Raw genomic sequence first — 12,129 nt, 5'->3', positions numbered from 1 at the left:
CAACAACAAAAGATAGATTTTTCCTTTTTTCCTTTCTTTTTCATTTTCTTCATGCTAAGGTTGTTTTTTGAGTTGACATTGTGAAATCAGTCTGCCTAGTAGTGAATGATGTATGAAAGGGAAAAATCCCTGCCCATAGCACAAATAAACAGATACTGCAGTAAGATGAACGTGGTTGTGCTGTGCTATTTGCTGTGTCCTTTGTGCACAGGCTTGCCATTAAGTTTGAAGTTAGAGAGAAAGGTCTAGAGTGCGTATAACTTAAAAAAAAAAGAAGAGAAAAGGTAAGAAACAAGCTTTAAAAAATATTCCTTACTCATTTTCTTCTTACAGCTCCTCTGAAGGATTCCCTTTTTTCTGTGAAAAGGTCTGATGGAGTTTGATATTTTGTTCTGATAGAATAATCCCTGTGTCATACCCATGGATAAATTCATAGTGGTGTCCTTAGTTCTGGGAAAGCAGAAGAAAATTATAGTCATAGTGTCCAACAATCTATAGTTATAAAATACATTTTATTACGCAGTGGGCCACATAAGCCTTGAAGGGACTAAGAAAACAGATTCAGCTTCAACTGAATGTTTAACTGAATATTTAATTTTTTTCAAATATTTAAGTGAGCAAGAGTCTGTTAGCCTAAATAGTTTTAATTAAGTACACTGACTTTACATATGCAGAGTAAGAATAGTGTAAAGAAGATGATGTCTTGGCAGACACTGATGTTCTGGGGACATTTATTTGGAAAGTAGATTTCCTGGAGAAAACCGAGGGTGAGGGTTTCTTCACTAGTACAAGGTGCTACTTCTGTAACGTTACTTGTCTCTTCTTCCATGCCCATGGTGAGTACAGCCCCGCTTATTCCTTACACCATTCAGAGAACATTTCTGTGATCTATAGAAACCTGTAGTTAACAATCACATCATCAAAAGTAACTATTAGATAAAGTTTTTTGAGTAATTTGCTGTCAGGGAGATTTTTTACTACACTTTTGCATAGAAGTTAAAAGGAAGGTGGTATTTTATAAGCAAGACCAGATTAACATTGGGAAGTTTTAGACATTCTTGTATATAGATTCGTACAGATGAAACGGTGTTTTCTATCCTAGGAAATCCTATCTCTGGAACTGGGATGTATTTTTAAGTTCAGAATGAACTTTTTTTTCCTGAAAAAAATCTCAAATGCTGAAAGCTTGAGAAATTTTAATGCTCTGTTGCTATAGATTAATATTTGTGTTTGTTTTCCATAATTTACCATGTGTCAGTTGTGTCCCAAGAAACTCAAAAGAATGAAGTGACAAAATGTCTTGACAAGTGTAGAACAAAAAGATGGTGGGATGACAAAAAACAATAAATGCAGGCATACTGCTCTTTTATGTGTTGCTGCAGAGATGAAATCTTTAGTCTAATGTGTTTACTTTTGCTGTATCACTGCCTAGAAACCTTAACCATGGATGTGGATCCTGCTGGGCAGGGTGCTCTCTGAATGGTGGGAAAAAAGGTGAACTTGCCCAACAAGCAAATGCAAGAAGGTACTGTAGATATGATGTAAATTCAAAACCCCAGCAGAGTTTTTCTTCGTTCTCCCTTAGTATTTTTCACTAAAGATGGCAATATTTGAAGAGTTACTCACATTATGTATTTTATTTTAACTATGATTCAGCTTAAACCCTCAATCTTCTTAAGGAGAAATAACCAGAAAATGCATCAAAATGTAATACAAAATTAAAGAAACAAAAAATTGCGGTCAAGGCAGAATTTTCCTCATTTCAGATATGTCTTTAGCTTACAATCACCTTAAGCAGACTGAGCCAATACCCATAGTTTTTAAATTTTGCTATATAAAGTAGCGTTTTGATGTAGAAGCATATTGAACTAAGATTCAAAGGTCACTGGATCTTGCGTACACCCACAAACCGTAACGACAGACAAATCAAATGACCTTTGGTGTGTCAGCAAGAAAAAAGGAAAGTCAAGACAAGTGGAAGACATTTCATAGAGGAGACTAAGTAATCCTGCTTAAAATTATGTTCCGTCCTTTTTGACAAAGTGAAATGGAGTTAAAACAATGAATCACTTTAAGTCCAGTGCAAGCAAATTGCACTTTGGGTTCAGCAACTACAAGTAACCTAGTCCAGAAGTCACTCACCAGTCATTCTAAGTAATGTCTTGGAAATGTATACAACAGCAGAAGTTGTGGATTACTACTTATTATAGTCACTGCAGTGTCTATTTGGAAATATTTTGCAGTTGTGTATACGTGCCACTTGTCTCTTGTGGTTTTTGGTTATTCACGCTTTCTGCTAATGTAATTGTGCATTACTTAAATCATTCCCCCTGCCCTCCCCCACCCCGCTTCCTTATCCAGGTCAATAGACCAGCAAGGTTAAGGTCACCTTAAACCATATCTTAGAATTCTTTCTAGAATATAATTGAACTTTTTTTTTTAATGAAATTTTTAAAAAATAACATTCATTTTACTGTTGAAGCAGATGCAACATGAATTTGTTTAGTTCTCAGGACTGCTCTTATCAATGCTTAATTCATCTTTCTGCATTGTGAAGAAATAAAGAGAAGCACCCTGTTCTCAAGGTTACAACTATCCTAATTAGTTCCAGTTTCTGAGTTGAAACAGGTTACATTTTCACATTCAGGGACTGATCACGATTTGTTAGAACAAGATATAATTCCCCATCCATTCTTTGCTTCTGATTTATAAATGGGTTACATGGTACCACCTGGTATGTACATACTGTTCTTACATTTCAATAAAACGTAATACTTGTATTTTGAAGGTAACTTTTTTCATAATAATAATAATAATAATGTCAGTGTTATATCCTGGCTGGCATAAAGAATTTCTTCAAACAGCGTGTTGCTCACACATTAAAAAGTTTTCTTCAAATTGTTCTTTCAGGAATTGGCTCTAGAAGTTCACGTCACTCCAGACTGAAAGCTCGTGATGTACGTTATACCTCTGAATTGTCTGTTAGATGGTGAAATCAATCATTTGCAAACTGGGTCCCTGGTAGTGCCTATTTCGGGGCTCTTGACCTCTTGCTTCTGTGGTGCCAAACTTCAGGTCACCTTTGGCTCATCTGTATATGGCATTTCAGAAAAATACTGCTGGAATGGAAAACTATTTCTTTCCAGGTCTCACAAGTTCATCCTAACATTAGGTGAGATGAGTCGAAATGAGACTACAAGCTACAGGAGACAGGGAAGCAATGTGTTCCTCTTTGTGCCAGCCTAGACTACCGCTCTGCTAACCTCACTGCCGTGTACTTTAGTGCCTTACAAATGCATACACATTTTGTGGTGCCACAATATTATTCTTGCAACTACGGGGATGTTTTCAAAAGATACAAGTAGAAATTAATCTTCAGACCTTTAAATGCTTCCAGTATATGCTACATATAGATCTCTCTCGCTAGGAGGTAATGGTTTCCTTTTGAAGATCATGCAAGCAGAGCACTGTACTCCAGGCTAAGCAATCAGTCCTGTAATAATAAAATAAAGAGGAAGTGACTTGACAAATACCAACGATATAACGTGTGAAAGCATCCATCAATGCTTTCCCCATGTTCTTCTGTCTCCCTGTCCTTACTTTCCCGCTTTTCAAACAGGACCCTATAGTCCATTTTGCCTGGCATAAGATTTTAAGTGCTTTTAACTCTGGTTGATGTCATACCACTGAATATTCAAAACCAGCTTGCTTGTAACATGGTAGAAGTGTTGCTGGAAAGGGTGCCAGAAAGGGACTAGAAGAACTGCTAAAGGGCTGGTGGCCTGATGTATACAGTACCAAATCTAGATGAGACCAGAATTGGGAAGCAAGGGAAAAGAAATCTGCCTACAGCAAACATTCAGGAACGAAAATTTAGCAAAATGAAAATAAACATAGCTATTAATAATGAGATTAAATTAGGAAAGGAAAATGGCACTTAGGTTGAATATCAGGAAAACCTTCTTGAGGATGAGCAGATGTGGAAGAGGACATATTGCTTTATGTATTAGAAATTAGACTGTTTCCTAAGGGAATCCCTTCCTTCACAACCATTCTTACTGTAGTTTAATATGTTTCATTTTTCATATATCAGTTGGGCACAGCCTCTCTATATTCATTATAAATATGTAATCATTTGCAGTATAATGGAGTTGTATTTTATTGCACCTTCTCCTTTGGAGCACGCGGACAAAATATCGTAATAGGGCTCTATTTCTTTTCAGCGCCCTGATTCAGCAATGTATTTACAGGATGGGAAAGTGTTAGATGTCATCTCACATTCCTTCTCTGAATGGCAGTATTGCCTAATGTGCTGGTTCTGGCTGGGACGGAGCCCTGCTTTCCTGGAGACAACTGAACTCCTGCTTGCCAATGGGAAGGAGTCAATGAATTCCTTGGTTTGTTTTGATTGTGTGTGACTTTTACCTTACCTGTTGAACTGTCTTCATCTCAACTTTATCTCAAAGTGAGTGTTCTCACTTTTACTCTTCTGACTCTCTTCCCCATCCCACCAGGGGGGAGTCGGTGAGCAGCTGGGTGCGGGGGCTGAGTTGCTGCCTGGGGTTGAACCACAACACCTAAGTCCTGAACAAGCGTGGCTGATGGACTTCACATTTATAGACCTTCCTTTTAGAGTAAGTGGTTGCATGTACTTGTGATAAACAATTAAGGAAGCTTTACTCCATGTACTTCAACGTGCAATAATAGATGGCGAAGGTGGAGGGATAGGAAAAAACAACACATTCATCATGTACTGAGAAAGCCTATGCAGTTCAAGAGGAGAAAATAATTGTGCCTTTTCTTTCACCTATTGTTCAAGTCAAATGCATCCATGAGCATTACAGAAGTGCTTACCATTATTTAGGTAGGACAGAGAAATCAAACAGGAGCTAGGGAGCAAAGAGAGAAATATTAAATATTAATACACTAATGAGCACTGCATTACTGAATTTTATGCACTATAACCTGTATTTAGTCTCTATCAGTTTCAATTTTTTTAATTACCTACATTGACTACTTGTCCATATCTAGAACCTAAAGTTTATATTTTAGGTTATACGGGCAGCATTACTTATCACTCCGGACCCAATATTTTGACTTGATATGGAACAATAAGCCCGTGAAATTTCACGTATTAGGCACCTTTTGAAGAAATGTTTTCGAAAATTCTTTCATAATGCAGCTTTTCTGATTTTAAATGCAATTAAGTTGGATCTATTAATTCCAGTGTTTAACTACACAATTGTTATAATCCAAAGCATATATAATTCACTTCCTGCTTTTTGCGTTTCTACTCCATGCCCATCTGAAGAGAACGGGGTAAATCTACCCTATCATCTGCAACTACATGTACAAAGAAGAAGCTAGAGGGAGTGAATTCTTACTGGTATGATGAACTGTGATGAAGTCGCTGATGAGCAAGTGACAGACTGTCAGCGTGCACCCACCTGCCAGTCCCAAAGCCACCTGCAGTCTCCGGGTGTTGGGCCACTGTCAGCTCCAGCACAGGTAGGAACTCACCTGACATAACTGCAATTGCATTTTCTTACAGCAAACATTCTCATAATTTGCTTTCTTAATTTATGTATTAAATTACATTGGAAATTAACACAGGAAAGTGCTTTGAAAACATTGCCATGTTCCACTTAGGGACTTTTGATCTGGTGTAGCAAAGCAAGCCTGGCTTTTGGGGGTTGCATGTGAAGTGATAATGGCTACTTGACAATGAGTGACAGCAGTGCAAAAAACCAACCTCGGCGCGCTGGCAGTCAAGGGTGTGAAAATGAACATTTTTCTGGTTCCCAAGCATGGTTGCTGAGATATTTGTAAGAACATTAATATTTGGATGTTTTCCATTGAAAAAAAGGTGTTTTGTATTTTAAAAATACATGATATGATGAAATGAAATGTTACGTGATCAAATTGCAAATATTTTCCAATTTTGAGGCAGACTCTTTGTTGCTCGGAAGCGGGTGAATCACTCCTGTAGCTACATCAAGACCCAGAGTTTGTCATGACCTTCTCTCTTATTCTTCCTCGGGATAACAGTATAGTTCATCTGTTGTTCCTGAAGCGCTCTCAGAAAAGCTGAAGAAGCCTTAAATTTTGCTTACACTTGTACACTGATATCCTCCAAGCTGAAACTATGGTAGGTCAGCTGTGCTAACTCGATTGATGTTTCTATTATTCTGAGTCCTTTCATGTTTTTTTAAGATTTAAGAAGATGTCTCTGCAGCTATTATTCTCAGTACATGCTTCCCAGCTTTTCCTCACAGTCATGAAAAGGAGGAAGTTTTTTAAAGAAGCGAAGATTTCAACAACTTTCTGTAACTTCAGGAACGGAGAGAGGACATGTGCGTTTGAAATCCTTATGTTTTATTTCTCCTCGGTGAAGCTGATGTAATTTCCATTTTGACAGAAGAAACCTCGGAAAGATTTCCGTCAGAACCGGTGTCCCCACGCACAAAAGCAGCTGAGAGATGTTTCTTCATTCAGTGAATTCACCAGCTGAAAAACAGCAGAGTCCAGAGTTGGGACAGGAATAAAGCATGCAAGTAAGCAAATCTAATGTTAAACTAACACAGCTTTATTGTTTACAGGGCTTGTTATAAATGGTTTTGGGAGAATATTTATTAAATGAATTAAAATACTTTAGTTACAGAGTTCATACTTTTATGTTTCCTTTGAGTGTGTTTTCTAAATAAACACACATAAAAATGAAAACTGTAGTATGACAGCTATATAGGACCTTTTTATCCCTAAATGCCCTTTAATTTGATAATAATAGAATAATAATAATAAACCTAATAAACCTCTCTTACTACCATCAGTCACACTTAAATCACTGTGAGTACTTTATTAAAAGGAAAGATTGCAACAAAGTAAATTTAAGGCAGTAGAATTTGAGTCAGTTCTTGTGGGAATGGACTACTGTTCTTCAGTCTGTGATTAATTTTTAAATAAATGAAACTACACAGCCGTGAGACCTTAGAGTCTCCTGATTTTACACTCTCTGAAATGTTCAGATTAAACAGTAAGACAGAAGGCTTCCAAAGATCCAAATTTGAAAACTATTGTAAATATTGCACTTTGTTTTCCACTAGAAACTTCTGATATAATAGACAGGTGCTGTGGTGGTCGCATATTTTATTCCATGCTATTATTGGGACCGATGTGATACAAGTTATCTGAACCAGAGAGGATTCTTAAGTGTGCGCTGCAGAGTGAATTAAAGGTGCTGTAATGGTGTTGTTGACAGCTATATGCAGAAACTATATAGCCTGTATCGTATACACCCACGTCTCAGCTCCTTTGCTGACAAGAGGATGGCTAATCAACAGGTTCGGCTCCGCATCCTCAGCACAACCATTACTTCTCTGCTGCTTTATGACACATGGCAGGGAAAGAAAAGAAAACGTGAAACTTTGGCTAATATTGCCTCATGATTCAACATCTCGCTGTTATGCGGTTTAGCAGGAGCTATTTGTCATGATCAGGCGTACAATAATACTAGTAGCATTCATTAGGGTGGCTTTATGTATTCATTTTTGGGGACAATTTAAGCTTTGGTTTAAGGTCAAAGTCAGGTTTTGGTGACTCAAATTGGTATCTGAGCACTGTAAATTTAGAAAATATATTCCATAATTCTCAAACCAGCAGGTGTTTACTATGTCTGAGGAGAGTCTATGGTGCGGAGGATGGAACGGCATACATAAAAATACCTTAAGTGGCTTAGGTAATTGTGCCAACTCTTATTTGATTAATGGAGTTCATCTCACCATTACTTCGCTTACAGCTTTGGACCATTCTCAACAAAACAAAAAGTCTCAGTTGAAACTAATTTTAGTGTGTATGCAACATCTGACAGTGGGCTCATAACAGCCTGTTAAAGCTTAATTTACATCCCTGTCTTAGAATGCTTATGAAATCTGAAGACCCAAAGTTATCATGACGGGCTTTTTTTCCCCAGATAACAATTATTTTACATGACTAATTCGATCTTTTTTTAAAAAAAAAATTCTAATGCAACTACGTAAAGCAAAATTGAACAAAGCTTTTTGATTTATTGCAGTTGCCAACTGTCTGTGATATTTTTCATCCTTAATCATCACTGCATGAAATCAGGAATAGCACGTAACCAATCTGCTAAATGAGTCAAAGTGGCGCAGTGCTCCTGGACACTAGATGAAAGCAGTGTTATGTGACAGAGCTGATCTATTTTAGCAGACTTTCTGTGTGGATTATAGACTATAAATCTGTTATATGGTATGTTTTGTTCTGTTCAATATGCTTTGCATCTAGACTGTGTTACTCAACATGCCTTCTATCACAGATGGTATCCGATTCATGCCTAATGTGGTTTGTAGCCATTTGGCTATCTATTAAGTATAGATTTTTTAAAAAGTGTTATAATTTGTCATTTTATCGATTAATTAGATTCAGACAATTTGTCTATTGAATTATGCGGCGGCTTTGTGTAACTGTGATAAGAACAGATTTGGCTCAATATCAAGAAAATTTAAATATCTACCCCTTAGGCGGTAGAAACAATACAAACTTCTAAGGGCTCCCTACGTGGATTCTGTGCTTTAGACATCTGCTCTGATAGCAGAAAAGGCTGGATAAGTGATTAATACTGTGTCAAGAATTTGGAAAGTTTTTGCTTAGGGTAGAGCACTTCTGACAATGAACCCACTAATATATTTGCTATGTTGGAAATAGTAGAACAAGCTGGAAGAAGGATAATTCTCATGACCCCCAACCTCAAAACCCAAAAATGTGGCACTTGAGAAGTTACTTACAAAAACTTGTTATTTTTACATCCTAGGAGGCTCGGAATGGCATAAAATACGTGATGTTGATGGACTATAATTCTCCCAGGCACAGGCTGTGAGTTAGTGTTTCTGTTGTCTCAAGTAGGAGTAATGGTTTCTAGATTTCTTATCTTATGATATACAAAATGGTTCAGATAAATCTTACTGTGCATCAGTTATATTATTAACAGATCATTTAAGCTGTTGATAGATGGGCAGTTCTGCACTGCGAATGGGAGGCACTGACCCATATATCACGAGGGATCACAGTAGCATCTCTGGTAGTTACTTGCATAACTCAGGAAAATGGGACTGTCAAACCACAGTCTGTTGATAATGTTGCAACAGGTTGTGCATAATAGCATAATAAAAAGGAAAAATGGAATTAAGAAAGGTGCTTGAAATAAGAAACAGTGGTATCAAACTGGAGATACCTGCATTACTCTCTTAGGCAGTATCTGAGAGCTTACACAGAAAGGCAGCATTTGTTGGAGGACCATCTCTGCAGGCTGCAGGTTTGTCTCCAAACCACCCCACTAATGTCCACTGTGTGTCACACATGGGTGCCATGAGTACCGCAGCTACGACAGAAATAGCATAGGTGCTAAGCCAGACTTTTGCTAAATGGTGGAAAAAGTGAGAAAAGTTGGGTTGTTGGGCTCAACAGACATTAACCTCAGGTGTGTACAATAAGGCTGTGTGGATGGGGGCAGCCAGGAGAGGGCAGTGCCTGGATATGGCCATCAGCGATACTGCAGGCAGAGTGGAGCCATGCACCAAAATACAGCTCAGAGACAGCAAAATCAAAGAAGTGAAGTCACTGATGACTGCAGTGATATTTATAACAACAACAAAAAAAATCTAATTGATAGAAACCTTTATTATGTTTACCAGTAGCTGTTAAACAAATACCATCAGAGACTATACAAACTATGTAGGCTATTCACTGGGGCAGAAAAGTGTTTTTTGCCAGCATTCAATGAGTGACAAATCGATTCCAAGAATCTCCAGTTGAGAAAATGATATGCCATCTGCTCGTCATTCATTTGTGAAGTCCTTTCATACTGGGATGGGAGAGATACGATTCAAATGATTACGATGCCACGGACAGAGAAATGCTTGTGTATTTTTATCCTTTTAGGAAATCACATGGAAAGCCTCATACTTTGAATTTTGTATAAATATAGATTTCAGATTCTGAAATATAGTATTTCTGTTTAAGGTGATGAATCTTCAAAGGAAAAAAGGCCATTTTTCTTCCTTGCGAAGTCTCCCAAGTTAATCAGCTGGATCCCTTTAAGGAATCTTGGAGTGTTTGCCATTGACCAGCAGCGAGTTGGCATTGACAGCAAAGGACTGATTGCCTGAAAGAGAAGCAAGCAGATGAGTCAAGGGAATTAACTTAAATGTAGACTGCTAATGAAAGGGACAAGCGCTTTCCTCCTCCCCATAGATCTTCCTTGAAGCATCTCCAGGGACAACTTCCAAAGCAGCAAAAACTGAAACAGCATAATTAAGAGTGATTTTTGTAGAAATCATTAATATGCACAAAGAAACTCTACAAAATGCTTATTGTAAGGCTGTTGATTCTAAGGCAGTAAATTATAGTTGTGGAGATGCATATATTTGCCTTTGCTCAAGCTTCATAAGTAACATGAAGCATTAGGAATAATTTCAGAGTTGTTACATTTGAAATTTCATTATAGTTCTGATTTTGTTCCTTTCTAAAGTGTATCCAAAACCTTTACATATACCAGCTTTCGGCATTAGTTTTGAAGGATTAAGTCTTACTCTGATCAGATTTGAAATAAAATAGGTAAAGGCTTTCTGAGCTCCTGATAAATCCCATCATAATTAAAAAAGGAAAATTTATTTTAAGCCCAGATTGAAGGATTTCTTTAGGATGATACTGCTGCAGTTTACTATCCACTACAATTGCAATTAATAATGTAATTACAACCAAAATGGATCTGAAGTAGGAATATTGACAACAAATAGTGACTGAAAAGCATTGCATGTTACGTCAAAACTTGTTGGCATATGACAATATCAAAGACTTTTGTCTCTCACTTTTGACATTGTTTGACCAGATCTGGGAGATGCAAGGCCAAGAGATTAAAAAAAATGCCGTTATTTTATAGAAAATAAAGTAACTAAGTGACTTTACAGTCCATGTCAGGGCTGCCAACTCCAGCAATGAACCAAATTTAGAAGCTGTTACATGAAGAGTCTGCAGGAAATTAAATTTAAATGGTTTCCATGAATAAATATCTTCTAAACTAGGTATATATATATAGTTTGCTGAATTGTTTTTATGATACCTTTGCCCTGACTTTCTTGTGTTCTACAGAAGTAGTGTTTTTTAAGGAAGGTTTCTATTCAGTGATTATTACGAGCCCTTGACTGTGAAGAACACAAATTGCAAGGTCCAAGTGTGTCTGTGGAAATTGTGATTGATAGACAAGGGAATAAACTTGGGCCTCCGCCCTCAGTTAGGGATAACAGCTGAAGTCTTGAATCATGAATGGTTTTCTTTTGGATAGAGGACGGGTACAATATGTCAAGAGGAACAGCTAGCTGCTTTTCCTTGATCTTTTAATGGATGTTTGCCATGCCTATGTGTTTGAATGTAGCTGGTGTATTTCAGTGAATTATTAAAGACTTGACCAAGTACTGAATTCAACAGAAAAGATAATTTGTGTTAGTAAGGAATCACAAAATAAAAAATATATACATGCGTGACCACAAAAGTCAAGAGCAATGGAAAACTGTTCCTTTAGATAAAGGTGAGGCCAGGTAAGAGAGAACTAGAGAAAACAAAGTCTCAAGCAAAACAGCACCTTCATCAGTAGAAAGCGGAGCTGTATTGGCTGTCGGAAGAGTAAGAAAACAAGATTAGAAGAGAAAATGGCATGGCCTTTTCCTGTTCCTCTTAGTCATGGTTCAGCTGGGTATCTTTCTGAATTTGTATTGGCATTACCTTGGGACAACTACGAGTTACTGTAAATTAGAGGTGATATTTAATTGCTGGTAAATTTGCCACAAAATATGAAACGAAATCTAATTCTCAAGTTCTCTTTGTAATCCACATTTATTTTTCTTCGAAGGAAACACATAACTTGTTCTACACAGATTTGTAAATTGATTACAAAACAGTAAACTTTTCACTAGATAATTTATTTAGCTAGTACTTTTTGGGCAGTATTTCACTGGCTGGCCAACCAGCTGAATAATAAATAAACGTAAATTCTGCCTTACTATTAATTGGAATGAAATGGTATGGGATTTGCTTGCTGCGACTGCCCCATGAGTAAAG

The 12,129-nt window shown here is 37.2% G+C and overlaps 1 long non-coding RNA gene across 2 annotated transcripts; it reads left to right on the top strand.

The window, feature by feature from the left end:
• The first annotated feature begins 1,422 nt into the window (after positions 1–1,422).
• LOC142059487 (uncharacterized) lies at positions 1,423–11,927 on the top strand. 2 transcript variants are annotated; one of them, XR_012661379.1, is made up of 6 exons: positions 1,423–1,525; positions 4,251–4,410; positions 4,515–4,634; positions 5,312–5,508; positions 6,419–6,554; positions 10,036–11,927. It is a non-coding gene; the product is annotated as an uncharacterized LOC142059487 (long non-coding RNA). The 2 variants fall into 2 exon arrangements; XR_012661380.1 differs by lacking the exon at positions 4,251–4,410.
• Positions 11,928–12,129: the final 202 nt, after the last annotated feature.

Source organism: Phalacrocorax aristotelis, chromosome 7, assembly GCF_949628215.1.
Source record: "Phalacrocorax aristotelis chromosome 7, bGulAri2.1, whole genome shotgun sequence".
NCBI lineage: Eukaryota > Metazoa > Chordata > Aves > Suliformes > Phalacrocoracidae > Phalacrocorax > Phalacrocorax aristotelis.
The sequence above is the reverse complement of the archived record's forward strand: the minus strand, read 5'-3'. Positions and strand labels throughout refer to the sequence as shown.